Genomic DNA, 26,640 nt, shown 5'->3' with positions numbered 1-26,640 from the left:
TGCCAGCCCCCGCTCTCACATGCCTTAGGTCATAAACCCCTCTTCCACGCAGCCCTGCCTCGGAACCCCATCCTGTTCCCAGCGCGACACTTCCCTCCATCCCTTTCATGGTCCCGGATCCCTTGATAACACCCCTCTTTCCTTTGTGCCCGTTTGTCTCACTCGTTCCCAAGCCGCCACCTGGCCCTGCGGGTACTGTCATTGCCCCCTTCCTCCTGTACAGTAGGAAACACCCCCACCATCAAAGGATCCTTGAGTTAATCAAAGCCCCCACCCCATGAGATCCGATCAACCTCACACATTCCGTGAATCGGCGGAATGTCCAGCTGCGCGATAATCATCATCCGTTGTGACCGGGGTGGGGACTTCAACTGTAAATGTGTGTGGGAACGGGCCTGAAGCGGGGATTCTGAGGATGTCTTTCCGTACAACAAAGGGTTGACAGAGATGTGTTTTATGCAATAAAGTAATAAACCTGTGTATAAGAGGCCAGGCCTCGGAGATGCAGTTAGAGCACCTCGTGACGATACTTGCTGTCCGAACTGATGTGTTTCTCCTCCGGAGAGAATAAAACTTCTGTTTCCTGCCTTCCAAGTCTCCAGCGCCTGCCTCTTTGTTTGGTAAACTTAAGTGGGTATAGCGGCGGCTAACGCCGGGCAACTTCGGAAAAGGTCTTCTGCCTGTACCTTTTTCAACAAAGCGGCGATACAAGCCCTTGCGAATAAGCCCCAATATTCTCTACAATAAGAGCGGTGTCTGCCTGATCAGTCACCACCGTGGGTATTAACATATCCCTTTTAGGCAGCCCTTCAATAGCGGTCTGACCGTTTCTCCACAGCCTCTGCTACGAAGCCTGGGGGTAAATTGTGGTGCCCCCCTAAAGATCCATACATCGTGATGCAGGCACCGCATGGTGCCTGCCACATGGTGCATGGATGTTTGTAAACATACCATTGTGGGTTGTGCTGTGGTCCTTTTCTGATTTCCAGCACATGCCCCAACAGTAATTGGTATGTTTCCGACCGCTGTGCTGGCAGTCGCTTCTTAATACAATAGGTGGGACCTCCGAGTTCTTGTCGGTCAGTCCCATTCATGCTACGATTTCAGTTGGATGCTCTTCCAGCCAGCAGCATAATTTGCCTCTTTATGTGATTCAGTCTATTACTGGCACATCCTTATAAGCATGCTTTCTAATTCTTTTGTGGTAATTAGCCACATGAAGTTTAGCCCTACCCTACTCTCACTTTAACATCTCTCTACCCACCCATTGCTTGGCTTTCTTGTTGCTTTCATTTTTATGCTTTTTATTTAATGGCTTCCCTTTCTTTTGTTGTATTTACTCCTCCTTTGAACAATAGTGTCTTTACCATCCTTTTGAATGGAAGACTTGTATCCTTCTACTGCTCCCATTATGAGAACTACTCCATGAGAGCACGCCATGAGAGCACATGTGTGTTCTTGCTCTTTCCGGTAGAAGCTGCATCCCCTCTCAAACATCTGTCCCTGCATGTCGTCTATTGCTCCCCTTTGTCTTCCCCTCAGTTCATTCAATGTTTCCCCCAACAGGGCTTGCTTTGCTTTTTTTCCCTCTCTTCACTCCCCATCTCAAGCTCCTCCGTGTCCCCCTGTTTTTACTTCTCCCATCACCAGATTCCTCCCCCATGTATTTGTTTCTACCTCAACCCTCTTGTCACCTTGCAAATTTTTTAATTAAAAATGTTCAGGGCCGTACAGCTGCTGATTGCTGTCCAACAACCCTGTTTCCCAAAAAGTGCATTTGTTTACTTCTCCAACTGAGTTGACTATCTTTGAATGGTAAAAAAAAATTGCAAAAAATGGCATCTCCAACATTGCATGTGGTGTGGGCATATTTCATATTGCTTCCATGCAAGTACAGAATGAATCATTTTCCAGCTGTATGAGCAGCGGCCAAAAGTTTTAGCATAGGTGATAGATAACACAGGCCAGATCCATTGGATTTGCCAATGCTTGTTTTTGTCTTGGGAGTGAGAGATAAGATGGAGCAAAAGGGAGATGGAAAATAAAGTGAGATAAAAGAAGCAAAGAAAAGTTAAAACCCAGAGGGAACCTGGAGTTTGAAGAATGGAAGCATTGAGAAAAAAAAGGAAGATAGTGGAAGTAGCAGATTAGAATGATAGAGTAAATGGATGAGCATGCAAAGGTTGTGAGAGTACCATGAAGATTAAGGGAGAGGATAAAGTAGGTGATATAAATCGAGTCAAAGGAACGATGGTATAGAAAAATAGTAGGTGAAAAAGAATAAAAAGAGAAGGAATAAGTGTGCCTTTACACAAAAGGGAATCTTAAGGAATAGAAGGAGAGGAAGAGAAGTGAAAAATCGTTAACTGGTGAGCGGTGGATTGACAAAAAGATATCCTGTTAGGGGAAGCTAAAGTTTAGTATTTAGTTGATAGAAAAGATAGAAAAAGAGTGATCCAGCTGAAGTGTTATAATAATTTTATTTTAAGGTTGCAACTTCCTTTACTACTTACTTATTCATCCGTCTAACCTTAGCCGGCCCTTAACAGTCAGAAGAATCCCATCTCCTGTACCACAGAGGCAATGGTCCCCTGATGGACTTTTCTCCACCAATAGGAGGGGTAGGAATTAGGGTGTGTCAGACCACATTAGTCACCCATTGAGGACCATTAATTAGTGACCAACTCACAGATTTTAATTAAGGTTCAAATACGCAACCCTCAGGACCATACTGTAAAAGTTGAGTATTTCAATGGGAATGCCCAAACTCCTAAAGTAGTTAAGCCTACCCAGAATTATGCAAAAGTTCTGCTACCACCACACAGAATAGGAAAAGCAAGAATTGGTATTCGGAAAAGATGTCCTAATTCTCTCTGCAATTCATTTAAAACTAACTAGAGAAATAGAACAGTCCAACGAAAGAACATCAGCACACAATAAAAGACACAGGTACATTTAAGCAGTTTGGTAATCTATTATATTGTAATTACAGTTTATATAGCGCTTACCTTCCCAGACGAGGTGTTGAAGCATTTTTTTTAACGAGTAGCACCCTAATCAAAGCGAGAAATCTTTTTCAGTCAAGAATATTACAGCATATGGCACTAGGTTACACATGTAGGGGCCTATTACAATGGAGGTTGGAATGCCTCCGACCTTTGGTTTCCCTCGGCTTTTACTTCAACTTTGCCCGATTTCTCCCCCATGACTTATTTGATACCTCACCCCTCTTGTCACCGTGCACATTTTTTTTTATTAAACTTATTCTGGGCCTTACAGCTGCCATTTGCTGTCAGGCAACACAATTTCCCAAAAAGTGCATTTGCTAGAGTAAACACGATTATTTGTTTACTTCTTTAAGTGGGTTGACCATCTTTGAATGGTAAATAAAAGATTGCATAAACTAGCTCCCCCATCCTTCCATGTGGTACAGGCATATTTCATACTGCATCCATGCAAGTACAGAATGACTCGCTTGCCAGCTGTACGAGCATTGGCAAAAAGGTATAGCAAAGCCCATAGATAAAACAGGCTAGATCTACTGGATTTGCCAATGCTTGTTTTTTGTCTTGGGAGTGAGAGATAGGATAGGGCAAATGGAAGATGGAAAAGAAAGTGAGATAAAAAGAAGCAAAAAAAGGTTAAAAACCAGGGAGAACCTGGAGTTCGAAGAATGGAAGCGCAGAGAAAAAAGAGGAAGATAGTGGAAGGAGTAGATTGGGACGAGAGAGCAAATGGATTAGAATACAAAAATTGTGAAAGTACCATGAAGATTAAGGGAGAGGATAAAGGAAATGAGAGAAACTTAGTGAAAAGTATTATGTTAGAGAAAAAAGATTAGGTGAAAAAGAATAAAAAGAGAAGGAAAAAGTGTGCCTTTACAAGAAGGGAAGCTTAAGGTATAGAAGGTGAAGAACAGAAGTGAAAAATCGTTAACTGAGGAGGGGTGGATTGACAAAGAGATATCCTGTTAGGGGAAGCTAAAATGAGTGAGCAGCATAGAGATTTAGGAGATAGAAAAAGAGTGATCCAGCTGAAGTGTTATAATATTTTTATTTTAAGGTTTCGACTTCCTTTACTACTTACTCATTAATCCCTTTAACCGTACTGGTCCCTTTACAGTCAGAAGAATCACACCGTCTCCTGTACCACAGAGGCAAAGGGCCCGTGATGGACCTTTTTCCACCGATAGGAGGGGTGGGAATTAGGGTGTTCCAGACCACAACATTAGTCAACCTTTGAGGACCATTACATGGTGACCAACCCACAGATTCAAATTAAGGTTCAAGTACACCGCCCTCAGGACCATACTGTAAAAGTAGAGTCTTACAATAGGAAGACCAAACCTCCTAAAGTAGTTACACCTAATCAGAATTATACAAACCAGAAGTTCTTCTACCACCAAACAGAATAGGAAAAACCAGAGTCGGTATTCAGGAAAAATATCCTAACTCTCCTGCAATGCATTTACAACTAACTAGAGAAAATAGTACAGTCCAATGAAAGAACATCAGCACACAATAAAATACTCAGGCAAAATTAAGCAGTTTGGTTATTATATTGTATTGTAATCGCATTTATATACCGCTTACTACCCCTGACGAGGCATCAAAGCGTTTTTTCGGCGAGTAGCATGCTAATCAAAGCACAAAATCTATTTCAATCAAGAATATTGCAGCACGTAGTACTAGGCTACACATTTAGGGACCTATCACAATGGAGGTCAGAAAGACTCTCTGACCTTCGCTTTCCCTGGCTTTTACTTCTACTTCACCAGATTCCTCCCCCATGCTTTATTTGCTACCTCACCCCTCTTGTTACCGTGCACATTTTTTTATTAAACTTTTTCAAGACCTTACAGCTGCCATGTGCTGTAAGGCAACACCATTTCCCAAAAAGTGCATTTCCATGAGTAAAAACTATTTTTTGTTTACTTCTTCAAGTGGGTTGACAATCTTTGAATGGTAAATAAAATAGTGATCCATTATTCCATGTGGTGTGGGCATAGTTCAGATTGCATCCATGAAAGTACAGAATAACTCCCCCGCCAGCTGTACGAGCATCGGCAAAAAGATTTAGCAAAGCTGATTGATAAAACAGGTTAGATCTATTGGATTTGGCAATGCTGATTGGAGGGGTGCTTATTAGATTATTCCAGACCACAACATTAGTCACCCATTGAGGACCATTAATTGGTGACCAACTCACAGCTTCGAATTAACTTTCAAGTACACCACCCTCAGGACCATACTGTAAAAGGAGAGTATTGCAATGGGAAGGCTCAAGGTCCTAAAGTAGTTAAGCCTAACCAGAATGATTCTATTATACAAACCAGAAGTTCTGCTACCACCACACAGAATAAGAGAAACAAGAATTGGTATTCAGAAAGTTGTCCTAAATCTCCCTGCAATGCATTTGCTATTAACTAGAGAAAATAGTACAGTCCCATGAAAGAACATAAGCAAACAATAAAAGAACGAGGCAAATTTAAGCAATTTAGTTATTCTATTATAGAACCAAAATTAATTAAAATGAGAAATCTTTTTCAGTCAAGAATATTACAGCATGTAGTACTAAGCTACACATTTAGGGGCCTAATACGATAGAGGTTGGAAAGCCTACGACCTTCAGTCCGAGGCTGTCTGACTCCCATCGTCAACTTTAATTCAGACCAACTGATTATGTATCAGCAGTTTGGACTTAAAACCGGCCGGTCATTTTGGCTGGCTTTCAACGGCTCAAGGAGTCAAAACTAGCTTGTAATCCCAAAGGGTGGGACTTTCGGACCTTGGGATTTTGATGAAAACCATTTGGGAAAGCATGTTTGAGAGCCCCCAGCAGGGCCCCCTTGTGTGTGGGGCCTCCAGTTGGTGGCTGAGGGGGCACTTATGCCTGCCAAGGGGTGCAGGGATGTACAGCACCTCCCATTTCCCTATGGGAGCATGTATTATGGCTGTAATGCATGCTCCCATAGAGAAATATTGGAATGCGTTCGGTTGGTCCTGTTTACGAGATGGTAAGTCCGCCCAACATTGTGATCACACACATAGTCAGACATTCAAATCCAAATGAGCATGGTTTGAGGTTATAGATTCCAACTACCATAGAAAGGCAGAAGGATAGTCAGCTCTTTAACAGCATTCAAAAGAATTTCAAAAGAAAAGGGGTAAAAAGGATCACGTTTAAAGTCCTCTAAGGGCGAATCCATAACAGTAGGCAAAAAGTGGAAATTGGCAAAATTAAGTAGTTGGGCAAAGAAGGATTCCAATCCAGCTGCTAAAGGGCAGCATCATCAGCATAAAGCAGTTCAGAATTTAGAAATCAATGATGATTATAATAATCATAGAAAAAGCATTCCGTCCTCTTTCAGAGAATTTTTTTGTATTATATCTGTGACCCATAGGAAAGAAAAATCAATAGAGTTGCCTTGTTTCCCTCAAAGAGTAAAAAGTATAGCGACCCTCGCTCCAAAGAAAAGAAAAATCATGGCGGTCCTCCTTCTTTGGGGTTTCTTCTTTTGTAGTCCGTTTGATGAAGCATCACCCCATTGTGGCCAGTCCATCACATGTTTAGTTCCTGTATGATTTCCACAAAATACATTCAGATGCTCTGGCATACTTTCCTATACTGTTCATGGGAACAAACAAGCATTCCGGAGCACAGAGGTTTGTCCATAGTCAGAGGTATGTAAGAAGTAGGAAAGAAGTATGTAAGAGGTTTGTCCATAGTCAGAAGTATGTAAGAAGTATAGTAAGAAGGCTGTCAGAAACTGATTTGGGGGGCCCGTATATGGCCCTCCTTCACCTGTAGGCCTCCAGTTGGGGCACGAGGGGTTACCCATGGGATCTCTCTTTACAGCCATGCACAGTGTGGCAGGCACAATGGTGTGCCTGTCACAAGGTGCAAGCTTTTCCCCACCCACCTCTTTTTTCAATGGGAGCCTGTGTACTCGTTCGGAACACAGGCTCCCATTGGAGTCAATGCAAGTCTGATTGAACGATGTTCAGTAGCATCATAATTGGTTGCTTGGATTCGCAGATCCTGATTCGGTTGGAAACGATTCCGAAACTGATTCGGTCAGATGAGTTTTCGAACGATATCATAATATCCCCCTTATTGTCTGCTGCACCTAAATACTGGACACCTAACACTTGTTGACTATTATGAAAAATAAAGTATACAATAAGGCACAATCCCACCTCGGGAAACAACCTTTACAACGCAACTTTTACAACGCACTACCATTACAACGAAACTTTCACAATGCAACATCCATTACAACGCATACCATTACAACGCAACCATTACAACGCATGACACTACAACTCATACCACTACAACGCATGTCATTACAATGCAGTCATTACAGCGCATACCATTACAACGCATAGCATTACAACACATAGTACCCTTACACTATCCAACACTTACCCTACTGTTGCACCCAATGGAGTTAGAATAGTAATTTTTACTCCTACACTATCCAACACTTGCCCTACTATTGCACCCCCCTGAAGTTAGAATAGTATTTTTTACCCCTACACTATCCAATACTTACCTTTCATGCAATGTAATGTTATGCGTTGTAATGGTATGCGTTGTAAAGGTAGTATGCAATTTAATGGAATGCGTTGTAAAGGTAGTTTTTAAAAATTTGTTGTAATGGCATGCGTTGTAATAGAATGCGTTGTAATGGATGTTGCGTTGTAAAAAATGTGTTGTAAAGGTATGCGTTGTAAAAGTATGTGTTGTAACGTCATACATCCTCCCACCTCCTGCCTTTCTGAAATAAAAGGAGCCCTCGTGTCATCAGACATTCAATTCCATGGTGATATTGCTCTGCCGTCCTTTAGATGGCCACTGGGCACAGACCACCTTTCTCTAGCTTTCGGCTAAACACAAATGGCCTGTTTCACAAAGGTAACTTTCACAAAGGCAACTTACCCTTTTGAGTAATTTATCATTTATAATTTGAGTAACTTTATTACTTTTTGTTTATCCACAAAATCAGAGTGTGAGTTACCACTAAAAATAGAAACAACAGTAAGTATAGAACCACACATAGCAAACCACTGGTACTGCAACATCCAGCCATTGAAAATAATGGAGATTGTATTTATTTTTTTAAACTTGTTTTTATTGGCATTTCGTTATCTGAACAGTACAGACCATGTAAGTAATCACATAAGCTAGAAAACGTAGAGCAAGAGTCAAGGAGAAAGGAAAAAGCGCAAGCATGTGAGTCACCATCATGGGGATCATTGGGTTGGGTCTGCAGAGTCCATACTGCGGTGTTGCCAAGTAACGGGGGGACAGAACTCGGGGAGGGAGCATCTGGGCGTTTGCATGGGCATAACAAGAGGAAATGGGGGTCAGGCCTCTGAGGGGTTAATGACTCGTGTTTACAGTGTGTAGGGCTGCCAGAGGGCGGGAGTGTTATGTCAGATTGGGCATCGGGCCAAACGCCCCGGGAGCTAGGTAGTATTGTGGGACTGTGAATCGTCAAAGTACAGTGCTAGTCGTTGGTCAGGGGCTGCAGGCTCGCGGGGGTGGGGGGATCGGTCGGGGTGGGTGCAGTTGCAGGTGTAGGCGTGGCCGGGTCATTATGGCGCGTCAGCTGTCGGAAATGATGCAGTAGCATGGCCCATTCCATAGAGATGGGGTGTTTACGGGAGCCTTTAGCCTCCTCCTCCTCCCACAGGGCGTCTTCTTCCGCCGCTGCCCATTTACAAACTGCCCCTGTCCATGCTGCTATGGGGGGGGCTTCTAATGATCGCCAGTGCATAGCTATACATCTTTTTGCTAGCAGTAACACTAGGGATACAAAACGCCTGTGTGCCGGGAGCTGTTTCGGAATGTGGAAAAATGCCCAACGAGCTGGATTCCCAGGTGGCTAGGGTTGTGAGGCCCATGAGGTCTTTCAGTGTGTTGTGTACCATCCGCCAAAGGGAGTGGAGGTCCGGGCAGCTCCAGAACATGTGATGGAAATCTGCATCTGGGGAGCGGCATCTGGGGCAGAGGAATTGTGTAGTGGGGTAAATTTTCTGCAGCCGCGTCGCGTCAGATACGCCCTGTGCAATGTGTAATATTGGATGTTTTTAAAACGGGCATTCCTAGACGTACGTTTTGGGGCTTCAAGCGCCTTGATCCATTCAGTGTCGTGTAGTGGGCGTCCGATGTCCTCTTCCCACGCGGCACGTAGGGACACTAGGGTAGCACTCGAGAGTTCTCGTATCGCCTTATATAACCAGGTGACCAAATGGCGTCCTACACCCATGTGCAGGATTGCCTGTACAACTGGATGTGTGGCTTGTTCTCCGGCCTGGAGGTTGTGGTAAGGACGGAAACATTCGAGGAGCTGGCGATATCGGAGGAATTGACTGGGGGGGAGACCGAATTCGGCAATAAGCCGATCGAGTGATTTTATCCGACCCTCCTCAAAGAGCGACTCCATGTCCGTAATACCACACCGTGTCCACTCAACTAGCATGGGGGCTGAGAAGTATGAATCCGACCTGGGCCAGCCGACCAACGGGAGCAACGGGGGATATATGACGCACCACCGTGACCTGTAGAGGATATGTGCGCCGCGGTTTAGTGCCTGGGAGAAGAAGACGGGTGAGCTCCGGCATCGTAATCCTACCTGTTGAGGTACTGGCCTCTTGTTTGTGCCGGTCCGCCATCCAGTACGACAGCCATTGGAGCTGGGCCGCCAGAAAGTAGGACTCAAAGGATGGGGCTCCGAGGCCTCCCTGGGTGGTGGGAAGCTGAAGGGTTTTCAAGGCTACCCTGTGCCGGCCCGATCCCCAAATTAGGGCACCTAGGAGGGAATTGAGGTCCCGGAAGAAGGACCTGGGTGGGACCACCGGCAAGTTGGTAAAATGATATAAGAGCCGGGGAAGCATTACCATTTTAGCTAGGGCAATTCGTCCTATCGGGGCCATTGGGAGCCTGGTCCAGAAAGCAACCGCTGGTCGAAGGCTCGCGAGCGCCCTGCAGTGATTGCCCCCGAAGATGTCAGCGGGAGAATGGTAGAGCTGAACCCCTAGGTATCGGGGGCCATCCATGGACCATGAGATCCTTTGCATCCCCAACCAGGTATCGCGGGGTGGAAGGGGTATACCGTGGATTTATCCCAGTTCACTCAGAGGCCCGAGGCATCAGCGAATTCGGTAAGTGCCGTCCATATGGGGGTGAGGTCGTCCGTAATATCCCGGACATAGATGAGGAGGTCATCCGCGTACATAGAGACGCAGTGCGTGACTCCCGCGAGTGGGATGCCCCAGCTCATACCTCCCTGGCGTAACCTGATCGCTAGTGGCTCGACTGCTAGGGCGAAGAGGAGAGGCGAGAGGGCGCATCCCTGCCTCGTGCCTCGCCGGACCTCGAACGCCGCCGAGATGTATCTCCCAATCCGGACCCGTGTAGACAGGTCTGCATATAGGAGCCGCGTGTATGCCATGAGCACAGGGCCGATGTTGAGGCAACGTAGGACCGAGAAGAGGTACAGCCATGTGAGGGTGTCGAACGCCTTCTCCAGGTCCAGGATGAGACAAGCGGAGCGAGGATACCTGTCCCGTACCTGGTCCTGAACATGGAAGACGCAGCAGATGTTCTGTGAGGTATTTCTCCCTGGGAGAAAGCCGCACTGGTCCGGGTGGACCAGCGGGCGTATGACTTGGGCATATCTGTCTGCCAATACCTTCCCGAGGAGTTTACAGTCTGCAGACAGTAAGGTGATAGGGCGATACAAGCCCATAACATGTGGGTCCCGGTGTGGTTTTAAAAAGGTCACGATTATCGATTCCCGTAGTGAGCGGGGTAACACAACCTGATCGAGGGCCACCGCGAACACCTGCGCCAGGCGAGGGATCACTAGAGGGGAGAACGTCGAATAGTATTCTAGCGGGAAGCCATCAATACCTGGGGCTTTATTGCGAGATATGGCCCGCAGCGCCTGAGTAATTTCTGAGGGCGCTATTTTGGCGTCGAGCGCGAGATTGTCGGCATCCGAGATCGTGGGTATTGGCAGTGGGTCAAGGAAATGGGGGACAGACGACTGAGAAAGCGAGTTCGGGGTACCGTACACTACGGTGTAGTAGCGTTGGAACGCCAGAAGGATCTCCACCTGGGAGCGCACGAGCTCACCCTCTGGGGTGATGATGTCCGTGATCGGTTTGATTTCGGTGTCCTGTCGCGCCAGCCATGCGAGCATCGCACCCGTTTTGTCCCTGTCCTTATGGACTCTGGAGGCATACGCCCTGAAATTATATTTCCGGATATCAGCACAGGCTGCCTGGTAGGCTGATTTTGCTTCAGCTGTGAGCGCAGTGTGCTTCTCAGAGGGATCAGCTTGTTTAGTGAGTGTAGCTAGGCACCGTTCCGTGATTGTAAGTGCCTGTTCCAACGTGTTCTGGACCCCTGTGATTTGTTTAATGCATTCCCCTCGTGCCACCACCTTGAACGCATCCCACTCTATCAATGTCGAAGAGGCCGTGTTCGTGTTGTGCATGAAGTAGTCCTGTATGCTGCGTGTGTGTGAGTCTCGGAACACCTGATCAGTCAGACATTCCCTAGGTAGCCTCCAGGCAGGGACAGGTGGGTGTGGGGGGAACCAAGTGAGCCACAGTATGTGAGCGTCATGATCCAAGATGACCCGTCCCAGGTAGTCCGCTGAGACGATCCTAGGGAGGATCTGCGCTGAGCATAGAAACCTGTCTAGGCGGACCCGGAGGTTGTGAGGGATAGAGTGGAATGAATAAAGGCGGGTATGAGGATGTATGTGTCGCCAAGCATCGGTGAGCCCCCAGTGCGTGGCCCAGGCCCGGAACAACTCTGATTGACAGGGAGCTGGGGAGCGCGGAGGGGGAGGGTGCGATCGGTCCAGGGAAGGGTCAAGCGCACAGTTGTAATTGCCTCCCAAGACCCAGGGAATGGCAGTGAATTGGGCCAAGACTCCCGTGAGGTGATCCTAGAACTTGTCTTGCTCAGTGTTAGGGGCGTATATGCTGCCTAGGAGGATCCCCTGACCGTCTGAAAGCCCCTCCAGTAGAGCGTACCAGCCCTCCCTGTCCACCACCCGCTTAAGTTCCCGGAAGGGTTTGCCTGACCTAACCCAGATTAAGGCGCCGCTTGCAAAAGCCGAGCATGTTGTAGCACAGAACGTCCCGCGCTATTTAGCCTGCAGCCTGCCCAATTCGGGGCCATTAATGTGTGTCTCTTGTAGGAGAGCAATTCCAGCCGTCATGCGCTTGATGTATGAGTAAACAGAATATCGCTTACTGGGCGTGTGAAGGCCCCGTACATTGAGTGTGAGGACATTAACGTCTGATCGTGGAACTGCCATCAATCAGAGGTCGTGTAAACGCCTGAGAGCACCCGGGAGGCCCGGGGGAATGTGAGGTCGCACATCGTGTGCATGCCCATGCGCGCCTTGCTGCTGAAGGGAAGGGACAGGAACTGCCAGGAGGGAAAACTGTTGTAACAGGGGGCGGGAAACAGTCCCAATGCAGGGGATACATCACCGGGGGCGGTATATCCAAACTAGTGTCCCACCAGGGGAAGAATACAACAAGTAACTGCGGGGTTGGCAGCGCGTGTGTATGCGAGGCTGGGCACTGATCGGGCTTTTGTAGGAGTGATGTATGTCGCGTGAGCCTTCATAGGAAGAGCGCTTAGGCAGATTCAGAGCACATTCGGCAAGTGGGCATAAAGAGGATACAATCCAGTCATATATTACTCAGAGGTGCTAGGTCGCCCATCCAGGATAGCGTCCATCGTTTGCGTGATGACTAGGGGGGAAGAGGCCTGACCTATTCCCAACATTGTGCCATCACTGTCACGGTCTTTCTCCGGAGTGAAAAGATGTGGATGGCGTTCCAGGTCTGGTGCCAGGGGTGACGAGTGCAGTTCAACCACCGCTCTCAGGGCATCTCGTCGCTCTGGCATGATCTGCGTTAAATCAGACGATCTCACGGGGGAGGATCCTTGGCTCTTGTAGGGGTTCGCTGGGGGGCGCTTCAGACCACGTCTCCTGGATCTCTGTGAGTGACTGTTCCGGTCTCGTTGGCCTCCCGCCTTGGGTAGTAATGGGCAGTGGAGCTCAGCCCAATCTCGTGCCTCCTCGGCCGTGTCGAAGAAGATGGCCCTACCCTTGTGGAAGACCTTGAGGCGGGCAGGGAACAGCAAGGAGTACAGGACATCGTTTGCACGGAGGCGCCGTTTGACCTCGAGAAATGTGGACCTCTGCTGCTGAAACCCTCGAGCATAATCTGGGAACAACATGACATGCTGGTCTTCCACCTGCAAGCAGTCCGCTGCCCGGGCCGCGCGGAGCACCGCATCACGGACACGGAAATGTAGGAACTTGGCCAACATGGGTCTAGGAGGGAAGCCTGGTCTTGGCTCCCGGGCGGGGACCCTGTGAGCTCGTTCGACGGAGAAGAACGCCGAGCGCTCCGCTTCGGGGGTGAAAGACCTGGTCCAGGACTCCATATAGTTCAGGGGGTCGGAGTTCTCAATTCCCTCCGGAAGGCCCAGGACGCGGATGTTACAGCGTCTCGACCGCCCCTCCAAATCGACTGTGTGCTCTTCAAGGGCCCCCACGCAACGCAGGACCTCCTGCAGATCTGTCTCCTATGCCTTCACGGCGGGTTGTAGGTCGGTCAAAATCTTCTCCCCTTCCGACACTCTGTCCGCTAGTTTGCGGTGATTGTCGCGGACCAAGCTGATGTCCGTCGAGAGGGTGCCCAAACGTTCTTCCATTGACTGTTGGGACATCTCTATGGCTGCTAGTACCTGGTCCAGCTTCGCCGATAAGGTGGGGTCCGTTTGTGGCGTGTTGGATTGCAACCAGGTCCGGGTGCTTGGCATATTCTCGGGGCCGTTTCAGGAACGGTGGTCGCCTGTGTGCCCTTAAGTTTCCCCATGCTGACAGCAGGTGGGGCGCTGTGAGTCAGTGAGGGCAGGGAGAGGCAGGCCCTTGGAGGAGAGGTCTCTCAAGCAAACCCTTGTTAGGGGAGGAGGCGAGGTCACAGTAGGTGCAGGTTGGCCAGGGGCTAGTCCACCAGGGCCTGGGCTTCCGGGCGGTGAAGTACTTGCACTTGAAGGGTGATGCAGGAGCGTGGGCTGCGGGGTCTCCTCGCTGGCTGTCTTCGTTGTGGGTGCGGGCAGTCCCGCCCTGGTGGTCCCTGCAGCGGGGGGAAGGACACGTCTCTGGACACTTCGGTGGGGCCAGGTGGCTGCAGCAATCATGTGGCAGGGAGAAAAGCGGGGGGCTAATCCAGCCCTCCCAGGAGCAGGTAGCAGGAGCATGTGGGTGGTGCGCAGCGGTCAGGGGCTCCAGAAGTACAGCTGGGAGCTCCTCTGACGTCGTCCCTCTCAGTCGAGTATGGGCGCCATGTTGAGGTCAGGCACCGCCGGGGAACAGGCGTCGGATGGCAGCGGTAGGCGCTCCAGACATGCAGTCGGTCTCTGCTCCGCGCCTACATCCGGCGATGGGCGTGGCGATGTCGGCAGGTTCCGTGGACTGCCCGGTGCGGCCACCGGGGACCGGAATGCAGCAGGGATGAGCCCTGGGAGTGTCTGGACGGTTCCTGTAGCCGGGGGTGTGTCGCAGTGGCGGGGCACTGCAGCGCCAACTCCTGCTGGTCTCGCGCCTGATCTGGGCAATCTGCCGGTAGTCACCTCACTGCTGTACTCAGGGGGCTCGGGGAGAGCAGTGTCACCGGGCCGTGGCCGCCATCTTAGGTCTCGGCTTGCGGCTCCGGTGGAGGCAGTCAAGGAGGAAATTCGCCCCTTCCAGCGTCCGCAGAGACACTGTGGTCGACGCTCCGGTGTGCAGGAGTGCTCCGGTTAGCAGTTTGGCGTTGTGGGGCTCACGGCGATCCTCGGGTCTGGTTAAGTGTCAGCCCGATCGCGGAGCCTCAGCAAAACACGGCCGCCATTGTGGCTTGCTTAGCCACGCCCCCTTGAAAATAATGGAGATAGGGAATTAAAAGTAAACCTTATAGGAAACACTGTTAAAATAAATTATTTAAATAGTTACAGAGATACATAAATATAGGGAATTATAATTAAATCTCATGAGAAATACTGTTAAATTGAATAAATTAATTTTAAATAGTTACCAATGTACATAAATATAAAAAAATAATAAAATAGAAGTATTATATTATTTTTTTATAAAACATTTTAATAGCCTATTTTGAATTTAAAAATACTGCAACCGATGTGTCACAAAATATAGCTAAATTAATTGTAATTAATTCTATACTTCACTTTTATAAATATTAGTGCATATAAAAAATTACTGATCTATACTATTTTAGAAATACCACTTTTAGAACGTGGACATTTCTCTGCACTTACTGTTCTGTGTGCTGGACAGCCTGTCCCCAGTACACTTCTGGGCTGAGCTGAGCTGGGTGACAGCTACATTTGTGCATTCTCTCTAGACAGCCACAACACAGGACACTCAACTGCATCTGCAGTCATCTGCGTACTGATGAGTATTCTTGGGCCATAGGGACAGGGAGGAGCTAGCAATTCACAGGAATAGGTAGTATCCTGTCCTCACACAAAAGGGTGATTTACTCTCCCATCGCTAGGCTGGCAGACATGACTGGGCTGAAAAGGTAATTCAAAACTTCAGAGGAGTAATTTGAGGTCAATCCCACATCAAAGACACTATTGGGTATAAGTAGTGGGTTTTTGACCCCCGCTAGGGAGACACTTCATTGGACCTGTACCAGACACTGCTTTCTCTAGGTCTGCACAATGCCAGAAGGACTGCTGTGCTGTGGGGAAGGACTTTAACTCTGCTAACTGCTCTGCTGTGTTGTCTTGCAGGGGTGCCACTTTACGACTTGCCTGGTTGTGCTGGCCTCCTGCCCTATACCTTTGTGCTGTGCTGAACTACAAGTGTTCATCAAGGGCTTGATGACTTGCCCCCTATTATGGTGGTCTCATCATTATCAAAGACCTCACCCCCTTTCACTTCCATGGGACTCCACAACTGGTGACTCCAGGAGTGGGTTTTGACACAGATCAGCTCGTGAGCCGATTGATGCCTTGATCTTAGTGCAAAGACCATCAAAGCAATGGTCTTTGCCACGGACACGTTGCTCTGCTTGTCTACAACCGGCGTTGTCTATGAAGCTCAAGCTTGTGCCGATCTAAATCACTGCCACACTCCAAGTGGCTGCAGCACCTTCCAGCACGGCTCTACTGTGATGTGTTGCCTGGGTGACCAGGGAAATGTCCAACGACACAAGGTTCATCAGCCATTGACGCACATGCTTTTGTGACCCAGTTCTGCTGACAACTCAGGGCCGCTGACGAGGTCTGCTGACAACTTGATTGAAAGGTACTGTACTGAGGCGTTGGACCCACAAAGTTCCAGTCATTGACCCACATTTTTGCAGGCGGTTCGCCTTTTGTTTAATTTTCCTGGAACCAAGGGGCTGTATCACAAAGTACCTCTGGTGCCATTTTGTACACTGCTTTGCCCTGCAACAAGAAGAAAATAATACTTCTCAGTAACCACACAATAGTATGTGCTACTAGCATGGGGTTTACCTTAATGACTGCACACGTTTTTTGTATAACTCTGTCATTACTGTGGGAATTTAATGTGATAACTTGAAAAGTATATATTGTTTTTTTGTCATTTTGATCTTGTTTTGTTTATAATACAATAACCTATTTTCATAAAACTGTTTGCGGTCCTTTTGTGGTGGATTCATTTTGGTATTGTGTGTGTCACAAATACTTTACAGATTGCTTCTTTAGATAAGCCTGACTGTTCTGTGCCAAGCTACCAGAGGGGGAGCACAAGTTATCTTAGTTGTGTATCTAGCTTACCCAGACTAAAGTGGTGAGTTCTGCCTAGCCTCTGTGTATACCTTAGCCAACCAGAAACACTATTTCTAATAGTGATTTAATTCAAACTCCTCCTGTAGGACCTAACAGGCTTTATCACTTGCCTTCACGTGACCTCGCCCAGTCTGGAAGTTCCTACAGTGTCCGAACTCTGAAATCCTGACAGCCCTACTACCTGACCCAACCAGGCCCACATGCCCACTAAAGTTTGTGACTCCATGCCAGAGACTTAAGATTATCATGCCATATCTGCAGTAACAGATGAGTGGCAGGAGGGATAGGACCACAAGGCCTCTCCCCATATAACAAATGTAGCAACTGCACTAATTTCATTGTCCATTTCTCCGATGCACAGGGAGGATCTCCAGAGTCGAGCCAGGATTCATTTATAATAACCATGTGTGCTACCCTAGACTAGGAGTGAATGTCTGCCAAAGTGATACCCCATCAATTTTGGCCTGATAACATGTTGGAAGGCAAAGTCATGCCTGTTTTGCTCGCACAAGAGACCGCCAAGGATTGAATTAATCCTTTTAAATCAGGATGAAGGGATGAGATAGGGGTAATTTTGCAGTTGATGGAGAAATTGTGGTAAGGCCACCATTTTTAAAAATCACAGATTGCCCTAGTAACAAAAAGGACATTGCCCATCATTTTATTAATTTGAGGCTGAATGTATCAGGCCCAAGTCAGATTAACACCCAGCTCATCTTACTCTCATTGTTCAGAAGTGAGATAGTGTGATAACAAGAGCAACGATCTGGGGATCAACCCATTTTATGAATGACCACAATCTTTGGGATATATAGATTCAAAGACAGACTTTTAGTAAGTACGGATTTCGAGATTCCACTGAGAGGCAGCCCCGGCAGCCTGGACATAGATATTTGTGAAAAATTATTTGGCAAATGTGTTAGGCCCTAGTGTTTCATGGGGGTGGGGCTGCTGTACAGCTGAATTTCTGTAATGTTCTCTTCCGGAGTGTCCCTCTCCTTCCCTGTCATACCTCAGACTCCTTGGAGTGTAGTGGTATTCCCCTTAGTTACAATGCTGCATGATATCAAGACCTATTTTTGCACAATCATTGTAGGGTCTTGCTTGCTTTATAGACCTACTGGTAATTTTCCCTCTGAGTAGCCAGCTCAATTGCATCTGTTTAAGGAGAGCTTGGGTATGTAAGGAATTATGAAAGACCACGTGCATGGGAGATGCCAAATATTGGGCCTCCAATTTTTTACAGGGGTCTCAAGTTCCACCACCTCTTGCTACTTCCACTCTGGACCCCCACCAGGTAACTAGTCACAACACCTCGGAAAGAGTCCATAAAATCTTTCAATGATGTTCTGGGTGATTGATTGAACAGAGCCTTTATTAATCTTCAAATACAAGTCTACTAACTTAAAAATATGTGTGTTGTAGTCAGGTCCCATCAGTCACCATGCGTCCAGGCACCATCACTTTTGTACCCCCCTCGGAGTTCGCCGCAAACAAAGCATGACCGGGAATGTTCTGACAGACCATGAGTCAAAATCTGGAACTCCACCACTTTATGAAATTCAGAAATCCCCACCAACAAGAAATCAGTTCAGGATAAAAACCTATATGCCTTGAGCTTGGATGGCGAACCCTCCAAGCATCAGTGATACTCAGTTTGTGAATAAACTTAGCAAGGATCATTGGAAAACAACAGTCCTCAGATGGCCCCCCACACCTATCCCAGACCCAATCTACCACCCCTTTCAAATCTCCTCCCAGTATCCACAACCCTGGGGAAAGATTATCATAACATAAACATTTAGCACCAGTATGGACTTGCCACGCAGCCACCCCACCACTTCCACATAGATTCTGATTTTATCAAGCCATAACTAGTCCACCTTGATAAGCAGATTTTTCAAATGAGAATGCCCACTTCCCTACACCCCTTTCTAAAACCCAAAAGATAAGCATAGAAGAAACCCTCCCAGGCAAGAAAAGCATATTAAGTGCCCAGTAAGCGGGTGTCCTGAAGGAGCAAAATATCCAGGTTATGTCATATAGCTAAGTAAATGCTAAAGGAGGGCCAAGGGAAATTTAGAGACCGGCAGACATTTAGTCCCACCTAGTAAAGAATACACACAAGGAAACACCCGGGTCTGCCACCAAAAGTGAATAAGAAACCTAGATAATCAAGGAGTATTCCTTTTTTAGGATGAAACTAAAATGGTACTGGCTATACAGCCCTCTCTGATCAGGAGGAGCGCTTCAGGTGTTTTAATATGTAGTAGAAAACCCTATAGAGACAACAAGGTGGTGATGCTAGCTGAGCATACAAAATGTGAACGATTTGGGATAACTGTGATTAAAGCTAACTCCAAGACAGGTGTCCAATTGTAGTCTTGTCTGCCTGGGTTAAGATTAAAGAGAGTGAAGAGACACTGCAGTGGTCAACTGCCCCGGCTTTTGCGTGTCATTGGTCAACATGTTTCAGCAAACTAAACCCTCATCCTAGGTGTACTGGCATTAATCAGCACCTTAGAAAGATTCACTTAGGCTTAAACAACGTGTATAAAAAGAAAGGAGATACAGAACCATTTTCCCATTGCAACTTGTGCTGCAGCCGGAAAAGGTCTGAACACAAGCTGCATTGGTAAAATGCATATTTTCAAACATCCATGTACCATGTGTCAGGCGCCATGTGGTGCCTATCACGGGAGTAGGATGTTTCGGGGGGGCACCACATGTGCCCCCAGGCCTCATAGCAAGGGCCGCAGAGGATTAGGGCATTGCTAGGGGACCCCAAACTCTGTTTCCAACAGCCTTTCAATGGCAGTAGGAACGCGATTGAAAGGCTGTCTGAAAGGGACATTGTTATCCATACGGCGGTGAGTGAGCAAAAACTACCCATATTGTAGGGAATTACAATCGAACTGAAGGTCAAAAGGGGTCCATGAGCCCATCGTAACCATCAGTCGGTCCCACCGCCCTACCACTAACCGCTGTGCATCTCAATGCGGCGGTCTGACTGTGGCAGCAGACTGTCAGTTGAGATCCTACAAACATCCTAATGAGGCCCTTTGTTACAACCCGCAAATGTCAGGTGACCTGCCTCAACTTGAGAGACTCTGGCATATGGCTCAGGTTGCCTTCTGTCCTCTAGAAGAGGGCCCCTGTAGAGTTTAACCACGGGAATGCATTAATAGTTATTAACATTGAAACTCAGACTTAAGTAAATTAATTAATTTATAGTATGATGAAAAAATATTGCCACAAAAATGTTAACATTCAAACAAGGTTTAAAAATATTTTGAAAATTAAATAATAGGAATGCACTGTTTGTATATATTTTGTAAAATTAAAATATATTTATTTATATTTTTAACAATTTTATATAATTAACTTTAATTTAATATTATGATCTATTGGGTTTTATTTTAATTCCTTATCTTCATTATTTTGTATGGGAGGGTGTTCCAGTACTATTGGGTGGCATGTGTGGCACAGGACTTGCAAGTATACTTTTTATGTGAATAGGCCAAAGGTAGTAAACTTACTCAAAAGTGTAAGTTACCATTGTAAAACAATGTGACACTTTTTATAGAATATCTCATTGCATAAAAACATTTCAAGAGGGTTTCCTTGCTGCCCAAGCCATGCATTGGAATGCTGCTTCGGAAATTTACATACATGAGGCAATAAGAACATAGCGTATGCATTACCCAGGTATGGAGCACCATGTAGATCTTTTCAACATATTACTAAATAAAACCATTAGTGCTAGTACCTCATGTATATATCACCTATCCCACTTTATACAAGCCATCTTATATCAGTATCATAAGAAATCAATGACAGAACACATCTGATTTCACCATAACAATGGACAGGGGTCAAAGGACATACACAAAAGGTTTGGAGGTGCAGTGCGCAACTTGACCCTACCAAAATGTTTATCAATCTGTCTCCCATGGTAACATATTACAAGACATCTAATGTGAGAGAGAAGGAACGCACACATCACATGTTTTTCTGTGTTACCTGCTCTATCTAATGGAGCTTATTCTGCTGCTTCTAGATCAGTATTATTGTTGAGAGAATCTTGTGTATGGGAAAAGATGAAGCTGCCACATTGCAAGCTGCATATTTTTGCTTACATTACCCCTTCTTCTGTTGTCCATTATCTTTTTCTTTGCATTTGTGTGGTGGAGGCTTATCCTTTTGGAGTACATGTTTTTCCTGTTCTGCATATGTGAGGGAAAAATAACTGTGTTGCATTTGCAATATTTTACCTGTTCTCTCACTGACTGTGAGTTAGCTCACAATATTGTAGACTCTGCTTTACATTACTCTTTTATGTGGATCACCCTGCTATTAATTCTGTTCTACATGTCCTGTGTATGCAGGCTGTTTATACTGTTGTTGGTTATGCTGCACCTATTATTTATGTGTATTTATAATGGAAACTGGCAATGGAATTGCTTTTGGTGTTATACCTGGGCAGTGCTAGTGTGTGTACGCGAAGATTATCTGACTATTGTTGAGCTCACTTCCCCTATGAATCCTATACTAATGGTTTTGTGTTACAGTTTTATGTGATACTGAAGCCTCCTGTGCTGAGGCAGGCCTGGTTTATGTTGGTGCGAGGTAAGATTGTGTGCTAATGCTTGATAAACAAGGGGAGGGACCCCCACACAGAGTAGCACAGAGTATAAAAGTGACACCCTCAGAACTTCATTTGAGAAGATTCTTGGACCTGTGAAAGATTCAGAAGAAAGACTGCCCTGCTGTTTGGAGATAGAATAATGGGCCTGAATGCATTTAACCCATGTTCCCTTTAGAAGTGACTGCTATATGACTGGCCTATGTTTGAGCTACATGGACACAACAAGGTAACAGAGTCCTTCCCTGCAACTGACCAGCTAATCAGTACCAACTGAACCTACCTGAGCCCTGCTGCTGGCCTCTCCTGCAGTAAGTCCTGAGACTGAAGGGGTGCCACACTAGGTCCTGGACCCTTGGCTGGCATCAGAGTATACAACTCCTACTTCCAAACTACAAAGACTGAGCTAATGGTAAAAATCAAGAGGTTTGGAGCTCTTCGTACCCCAGAGAGGATTTTTCGCATCAGCAAAAACCACCCCATCTCTTGCAAAATGTGAAGTTCCAACAGTGATCTGCTCTTTGCATCAGTTAAGACTGCCGGTTGTTCCTGCCAATGCAAAGCTCCAGCAGTGACTTGCTGTTTGTGCTGACAACTATCTCCTTGTGGCTTCTGCCAACGAGAGCCTCTGGCTCAGGCCCCTTGAGTGGACTAGGACTGTTTGACAAGGTAATACTCTTCTCTAGGTCAAACCTGGCCCCTTTATACAACCTACACTCCATCATGGTTGGCCTGAACTTGTAACTTTTTCCCTGTACAGTGTGCTCAGATGACCGTGAATGGTAATTTGTTATTTTTGGCTCTATTTTCACCTGAATGGTTAAAATTCAAAGAACCATAACTTTGGTTCTACTGATTGATTTTCCGTCATTTTGGTGTCATTTTTAATTACTAAAATGTACTTTTATAAATTGGTTTGGGATTTTCCAGTGTTTTCAATTTATTACTGCTTGATTGCTGCATAAAATCTTTACACATTGCCTCATAAAGCACGACTACTTTGGTACCAAGCTACCAGAGGGTTAGCACTAGTTTATTTAATGACTTTTGTGGTTCACCTTGACAAGGATTGGTTTTATTTCTCCAGTAGTACTCTTAACCCCTCTCAACTAATGAGCCTATTATTTACAATTTTATTAATGGGACAAACACTGAAATTGTTCAGTTGATACTTTTGCAGGATTGGTTTGACAACATTTTCTGCTGTCCAGGTTACCTTCTTGAATAGAACCTTATTTGGAGGGCAGAATATACCAGTGGGACAAGGCTGAAGGCTGTGGCTCTACAAGGTGACATACTTTCACCATGAATTGCCTCCGAAGTTTTGTTTCTTGCCTCTTAAATTCCCTTCTCCACCCGAACATTGAAATCTTGCCAGCAGAAACTGAGTCATCATCTTGAAGAGAAAGGGGGTTGGGAGCACACTGCCTCACATCCCAGCAAAGTTTGCCCCTTTGCATCCTGGGAAATGCATTATTTTTAAAAGTATCCCTTGAGCCAGCAAGCTGGCAAACTATGGAGATGTACGTGTGTGCCTGTGAGTGATACTGTGACCTGAGAGGAACTTGGGAGCATTTCCAGCAAACCCAGGTGATTTTTCTTTACTCTCTAATACTGCTGCTCTCTACCGATGAAGGTCTCAACCTAGAAAAACCTGTGTACAGATATACAGCAATGTCTGCACCAACTTTGGTGAAAAACTCCAGCTAAATTAGAAGTAAGTGTGAACTGTATACTGCATTTACCAGGATGCAAAGGGGCGAACTGTGCTGGGAATGTGAGGCAGTGTGCTCCCAACCCCTATTCTGTTTAAAAGGCTCCCTTACGTCAGCAAGCTGACGAGCTTCGGAGATGCACCTGTTTCCCTGTGAGTGGTACTGTGACCTGAGAGGAACTTAGCAGCATTTCCAGCAACCCCAGATGATTTTTCTTTGCTCTCCAATACTGCTACTCACTACTGATGAAGGGCTCGACCCAGAAACACGTTTCTAGAGATATACAGCAATGTCTGCACCAACTTTGGTGAAAAACTCAAGCTAATTTTGAATCAAGTGTGAACTGTATACTGCATTTCCAGGACCAAAGGGGCGAACTGTGCTGGGACTGTGAGGCAGTGTGCTCCCAACCCCCATTCTGTGTAAGAGGCTCCCTTGAGCCAGCAAGCTGACAAGCTTTGGAGATGCACCTGTGTTGTAGCAGGACTGAGAACTGCTCTCCCACTGATGACGAAAATCCACCCTTCCACTTAGACTTCAGCTAATCAAATGCCAGGGTCCTTGCAGAATCTTCCACCAGGCGCCACTTAGGGGCACACTCAGCCAGAACACGTTCTGGTCCGGCGTAGGCTGCAATCAAAAAATCCCCAACACCCCCTGCATCATGTCCTGATGAAGACCCGTAGTGACTACCGAAGAGAGCACACCGTGGGTTGAAACGTCGACGATAGAACAAGGCTCAGATCAACAAAGTCCCTGCATACCAAAGGGAGTATTAGTTGCCACTGGGGCCCATGGGTATGAGTCTGGCCACCAGATACTTTGTCCTTTCCCTTGTATATAAATCCTGAACCACAAATTGCTCTTCACTAAGCACATATGTCACATGAGCACTGTATATATTTCACTTATTGCAAACAGCCTTTTTTTACTTTTGAAAAGATGAATATAAATGAATTAATTAATTCAGATAAAATGCAAAGTGGATATGCACAGACTGTGATATTGTGATTATTCCTGATAACTATTCACATGTGTTTAGTCGTGTGATTTTCATGCTCTATGAATAGTTGGGGTGTACGACACTTAGGGGCGGATTCCGATTCCGGTCAGAAGGGCTCCGAACCATGTTCGGAGCACTTTCGACTGAATCGGCTGGATTCCTTTCCGACCGAGCCATACCGATGGGCTCGGTCGGGAAGGAATTTGACTCAGATTTCTGGATGGCCTCCATTGATCCCGGCACCCGGTGGCAGGCACCTTGGGGTGCGGGCCACAGGGTGCAGGGATGAACTGCACCCCTGCATTTCACAATGGAGGCATGCATTCCGCTTGGAATGCATGCTCCCATTGTGAAGCACACGAGTGCGACCGAACAGGGCTTGGTCCCATTGTACTTGCAGGGCGTAACCGGCTACAGCAGATCGGTCTGTTACGGCTGCTAAACGATGACGGACACGGAACAGGCCCCTTAGTGCGTTGACGAAATAACTTATGAGAACTCGACAGAGCTCTACTGATGAAGGGCTCAACCTAGAAAGATGTGTCTAGAGGTATACAGCAATGTCTGCACCACCTTTGGTGAAAAGCTCCAGTTAATTTTGAAGTAAGTGTGAACTGAATAATGCATTTATCAGGATTCAAAGTGTCAAACTGTGCTGGGACTGTGAGGCAGTGTGCTCCCAACCCCCATTCTGTTTAAAAGGCTCCCTTGAGCCAGCAAGCTGACAAGCTTCGGAGATGCACCTGTGTGCCTGTGAGTGGTACTGTGACCTGACAGGAACTTGGCAGCATTTCCAGCAACCCCAGATGAGTTTTCTTTGCTCTCTAATACTGCTACTCTCTCCTGATGAAGGGCTCAACCCAGAAACACGTGTCTAGAGGTATACTGCAATGTCTGCACCAACTTTGGTGAAAAACTACAGCTAATTTTGAAGTAAGTGTGAACTGTATACTGCATTTACTAGGAGTGTGAGGCAGTGTGCTCCCAACCACCATTCTCATCATCTTGAAGCTCAGTACCATGTCATTTAGAACTGAAACATTTTGAAGCTCAAACTTTTAAAATATGCAAGAAAGGCCTGTATTATCCCTTCAGGCTTGAAATGGTCTAAAATCTGCAAAGACTATTCTTTAACAACAGCCTAACAGGTCTAAGAAGAACATTATTTTAATCACTCCTTGTCAAACCACAGACAAAATTTCTATTCCAACTGGGCATGCTAATTATTCTTAGTAAGTTGCCTTGGGTTCATTTCTTGTGCAGGTCTCAGTAGAGTTTGCAAGTATTTCTTCGCTTAGGTGGAAAAGAACCATGGTTTGAGGATTATCACATGCATGAATTTCAACATCAGTGCATGACACTGTGGCCTTTAGAGCAGTATCTAATGTGAACAATTTACTTGAATTGTGCCCCATTTGCTTGTGACCGTCTTTTTTGTTTTACTTGTATTGTGCCCCTTTTGCTTGTGACTGTCTTTTTTGTATTCTGTGCCTGTATTTATCCGCTTCTGTGACCCGTCCTTCCCACGTGGTATTGTCTGCCACTTTCCCCGCTGCTGTGTCCCCTGCAGCCTCGTCCGTCCTCTCATCGCTCCAGTCTTGCATTTGAATTGTGTTTTGCTTTGTGCACCTTTTGCTCTGTGACCGTCTTATTGTGGTGTATTCATCTGGTTCTGTGACCGTTTCTCCCCGCTTGCCATTCTCTGCCACTTTCCCCGCCGCTGCGTCCCCTGCAGCCCACCCCCGCTCACCCATTCTTTTCCCCCCTCCCAGCTGCCCCTCCCTCCCACCTCCCCTTTATCTGGCGGCCGCTGCGCGGCAGTGACAGTGACCCTTGACCTTGTCTGCAGGGAGGTCACCCCCACACAGCGCAGCCCCAACTGACTGCACCCGTGTCTCTGCCCGTGTCTGCCCAGCTGCCGCCGCTGCTGAGGGACATCGAGGCCCACCTCCACCCGCAGGCTACCACCTGCCCCTTATCCCTGGTGGCCAGTTGTAGGCCGTAGGTTTGCTTTCCTGCTCTAGACTGCTCTAGACTTGCTTCTAAATTTTACTTGTATTGTGCCTCTTTTTCTTGTGACCGTCTTTTTTGCATTCTGTGCCTGTATTTATCCGCTTCTGTGACGTCCTTCGCGCGTGCTATTGTCTGCCACTCTCCCCACCACTGTGTCTCCTACGGCCCGCCCCCCCCCCCCGCCAGCCCTCTCATCGCTCCAGTCTTGCATCTGCATTGTATTTTGCTTTGTGCCCCTTTTGCTCTGTGACCGTCTTATTGTAGTGTATTCATCTGCTTCTGTGACCGTTTCTCCCCGCTTGCCATTCTCTGCCAATTTCCCTGCCGCTGCGTCCCCTGCTGCCCGCCCGCCAGCTCACCCATTCGTCGTTCCCCCCTACCAGCTGTTC

The sequence above is a fragment of the Lissotriton vulgaris genome, chromosome 3_1 (genome assembly GCF_964263255.1).
Source record: "Lissotriton vulgaris chromosome 3_1, aLisVul1.2, whole genome shotgun sequence".
Taxonomy (NCBI): domain Eukaryota; kingdom Metazoa; phylum Chordata; class Amphibia; order Caudata; family Salamandridae; genus Lissotriton; species Lissotriton vulgaris.
Note: the sequence above shows the minus strand (reverse complement) of the source record.